The sequence below is a fragment of the Crocuta crocuta genome, unplaced genomic scaffold, assembly GCF_008692635.1.
Source record: "Crocuta crocuta isolate KB4526 unplaced genomic scaffold, BGI_CrCroc_1.0 scaffold124, whole genome shotgun sequence".
Lineage (NCBI taxonomy): Eukaryota > Metazoa > Chordata > Mammalia > Carnivora > Hyaenidae > Crocuta > Crocuta crocuta.
In genome coordinates this window covers 4,680,792-4,684,749 of record NW_027551573.1, presented here as the reverse complement: position 1 = coordinate 4,684,749, position 3,958 = coordinate 4,680,792, and the positions used below count along the sequence as shown (strand labels likewise).

Sequence of the window (3,958 nt, the reverse complement as noted above, 5' to 3'; positions counted from 1 at the left end):
CGCTCCCTCCTCTCGGCAGCCCGAGCCGCCTCTGCGCGCGCCTCGCTCCTCGCCGCCCTCCTCTCCTCGAGCAGAGTCGCGCCTCGCTTCCTTCACCCTCCTCTAGTTTGTACTCCCCCACCTCGCCCTTCCTCTCCCCTCCCTCTCTGCGCTCCTCTCCCCCCTAGGATCGCTTCCGCTCCTTCGGGCTCGTTCACTCTCCAGGACGATCGGAAACTCTGTTCTCTCTCCTCTCCCGTTCTCTCTAGTCCCTTTTCTCTTCTCCCCTTTCTGTTCCCTTCACTCTTTCTTCACCCCTGTTTTTATCTCTCTCTCTCTCTCTACTCCCACGGCACTCTCCCCTCCCCCCCACACCTCACCCCCAGCCCTGGCTTCGGCGCCCCGGGCTCAGGCGGCCTAAAGTTGGGGACACTTAGGGTGCCGTGCGGGGGTGTGAGTCCGTAGATCTGTGTCTAAGTCTGTGTGTCCGTCCCCGCCCTCACCTCCTCCCTTGCCCTTCCCCAAATCTCGGGTCTGACGTCGCGCCCTCTTATTCGACTTTTCCTCGCGTCTCCTTCCCGAGTCGCCAATCGCCTGGGCGCCTTCCAGGCGGGGCCGCCCACCCCGGAGGACACGGCGCGCGGGGCGGGGCGGGGCGGGGCGGNCTCGCGCCTCTAGACTCCGGACAGTGTCAGCGGCGTAGGGAAATAGCTAGAAGAACGCGCGAGGGGTGAAGGGGTGCGTTCTGGTAGAATCTTCAAAGGCCATCGCATTGCCCAGGGGAGCGAAGCAGCCCCCCTACCCAGCTACTTCAACGCCTCGGGTGTCCGGGTGCGAATCTCTTATTAGAAATGGCGGGCTCTGCCTTTGGAGGGGCTGAAGTGTGGACCCCCCGGGGCCCTGGGGAGCCACGCCTGGGAAGTGGAGCCTACGGGTGCCCTAAGCGGGTGTGCGATGGGGGAGGAGCAGAGAGCCGGTGGCAGAGGCCCCAGGAACTTTCCGAGAGCGCTCCGGGAAGTTTGTATACTGGAATTTTCGGTCGGTAGACATCCTTCCTTTCACTACCCCTTCCTCTGCGCCCCGGTCACCGTGCCAACCTGTTTTCTTTCTGTACGGATCCTATCACCGTCTCGGGTGGGGGTGGGAGGCAAGACTTTTAGTTCTACGGAGGAATATTTCCTAAATCAAACCTGAAATCCCAGTATCCGAACGCCCACCTTCAGGGATTAGGGCGTGCAACCGACAGCGGGATTGACATTCCCGGAATCGTTGAGGCTCTGGGCTAAAAGCTTTAGGCCGCGGCTGCGGCTGACGCACAGGCCAGGCCTGCCGCGGGGGCGCTCCCGGGACAACACGAGGGCGGCGACTCTGTCCTGGAGGGGCCAGTTCGGGCTGCGAGGCGGAAACTGGCCGCCGCGCGCTGATGGAGAGAGCAATTGAATCCGAATTCCATCAGAGTAAAGGGATCCGAGACTCCTGGCCCCGGCTATCTTTGGTCCAAGCGGCTTTGGGCAGTCAGTCCAGTTGAGGAATGAACTCCCAGTTTTGACCCCACCTCCCACTCCCCGCCCCCCCCTTCACCGGTCTTCGCGCGGGGGCGGCGGTTCCAGAGAAAAATGGGGGGAAGACAAGGCAAAGTTTGCGGGAGACTAGGTTTGGGGTTCGATTGGGGAAACTGACTTGTGTGGCCTTTTCAAATTCCTCAAATTCGGTCGAGCTCTTTCCCATATCTCCTCCCCACCTGCTTCTTTTCCTGATACCTGGCGTTGGCCTTAAGCTGGAGTCTCTCCAGAGAAGGAGATATCGGGGGAAGCTCTGGCTTTGAAATGTTTCCCGGCGCCTGATTTCGTTTACAGTTAAACCTCTAAGCCAAATGGCATAGGGAATCATGGGGCTCACCTTCTCGCGGAAAATCTCAGGGCTTACAAAATTGAAGGTAACATTATTTCCCGGAGTGTTTCTAGGTGGCAGACCTCGAGCCTAGACGGCCCTGAACCCTAGAGTTTGCACAAAGTGGTGGCACCAGACCTGCGCGAGCCAAGAGCTAGATTCCGAGGTGGAGACTCTGGGGCTGCGCTGGATATGCCCGGATGAGACGCTCGCTACTTAACTCAGCTCTTCCAGAAGGAAAAGAGAAAAACCATGAGCCCCGGAGATGCTTCTTCCGCTTTAACCAGCTATTGACCTGGCTGCGTCCAGCTGCGGGAGACGGGGAAGGAGGCCAGGAAAGGGGCGAGGTTGTTCTCAGTGAACCAACCACGCAGGTCCGGGGGCGCCCATAGCCGGGAGGGCACCCCGAAACCCCAGACCCATACACGTACTCAAGAAGGCGCCCAGGTCCCGAGCAGAAGCCGCCTCTTCACTACCCTAGTGTCCAGCAGAGATCAGCCCCGCCCCGGCCAGGGCGATCCGCGCTTCACGTCGGGACTCAGCGTCCTAGGCGGCCGAGCCCCGACGTGTCCCTGGCTCCCCAACTCGACCCGGCCAATGGAGCCCGGCTCAAGACTGAACTCTCGGGTTCGAGGGCAGTCGACCCATTTCCAGAGCTTTTTAATCCAAGGGATGCGGTCAAAGTGACACTCGCACAGGGAGGAACAGCAGGTGCACGGGAAGTTGATTTGGGAAAGGCATGCGCGCACAAGTGTGCCGCACACAAAAGCTTCTCCGTCTTTTCGCCTTCTTCCAACGTTCCCAGCGCACAAAGCGCTTCGGAGGCTTGCTGTAGACGCTCTCTCTACGCGGCCCGGAGCGTGGCAGTGCACGGAGAGCGTGTCCATAGCACACGTTTGGTGCACACAGCTGCGTTCGCTGGACTCGCACCTGGGGCCGCGCGGCCCGACGTGTGCCCGAGGCCCGCGGCCCGCCAGGCTATAGGGCAGCGCCGCGCTCGGAAAGCGAGCAGCTAGCCACCGGGCCCCTTCCCGCCCCCTCCTCTCCCAGCCCCACGGTGCGCGCGCGTCCCCGTCGGGGGGCGCCGCCGCCGCCCTAGGTCTCCCTGGCCGAGGCCCATCTTCTGTCCTTCGCTCCCAGAACCGAAATCCCAGAGCTGCAGTGCGACCGGCGATCCCTCCGCTTCCTGCAGACGCCGCGGCGCACGCTCCCACCGCTCCCTCCCCCCGCGCTCGGGTTACAGGTTAATGAAATGCTCGTTTTCCTCAGTCATTTGTTTTGTTTTCCTGCAAAGTTCTGATAAGTAGCTAACCAACGAAGCTTGTAATTACAATCTTACAGAAACCGGGCCGATCTGTATATAAATCTCACCATCCAATTACAAGATGTAATAATTTTGCACTCAAGCTGGTAATGAGGTCTAATACTCGTGCATGCGATAATCCCCTCTGGATGCTGGCTTGATCAGATGTTGGCTTTGTAATTAGACGGGCAGAAAATCATTATTTCATGTTCAAATAGAAAATGAGGTTGGTGGGAAGTTAATTTCTCTCCGCTCTGTGAAGCGTAGACAAGAATTTAATGATTTAATTACAGTTGTAAGCCCTTTCCATGAGACTTAAATTGAGCTGAGAATATTTTTTTCTTCGCGGTCTTCTCTCTCTCTCCCTCTCTCTCTCTCTCTCTCTCCCGCATTCTCTCTTTCTCCGCTATTAGCAGCCTTGCGGACACTGGAGTGCGCGGCCTGGCGTTCTCACCGGGAGGGATTTGCGTCAGGCCAGAATCCGGACCCCGGGCATCCCAGGAGGCGCGGTCCGGCGACCTCCAGAGCCGCCCCAGAACCGGCTGCCTCTCTCCCCCGGCCGCCGGGGCCTCGGAGCCGGTCCCTGCATCCCGAGAAGCGTCGGGAGAAACTTTGCCAACTTTGCTCTCGGCGAGGGAGAGGCCGCCCGGCCGGCCACGGCAGCTGCGACGCGCAGAGTGGGCCCCAAGTCAGGCCCTGGCACCCCGCAGCCTGCCGGGCCGCCCAAGGAGGGGTGCGAGGCCGGCGGGGGGCCCCCGGGCGCCCCCCGCTGCCCCCCCCGGCCCC

The 3,958-nt window shown here is 60.6% G+C and overlaps 1 long non-coding RNA gene across 1 annotated transcript in view; it reads left to right on the top strand.

The window, feature by feature from the left end:
• The first annotated feature begins 681 nt into the window (after window positions 1–681).
• The window catches only part of LOC144220955 (uncharacterized), a 4,827-nt gene continuing 1,550 nt past the window's right edge, over window positions 682–3,958 (top strand). The window contains exons 1-2 of the long non-coding RNA XR_013331904.1: window positions 682–3,112; window positions 3,586–3,912. This is a non-coding gene — a long non-coding RNA (uncharacterized LOC144220955). The remainder of the gene's footprint in view (window positions 3,113–3,585; window positions 3,913–3,958) is intronic.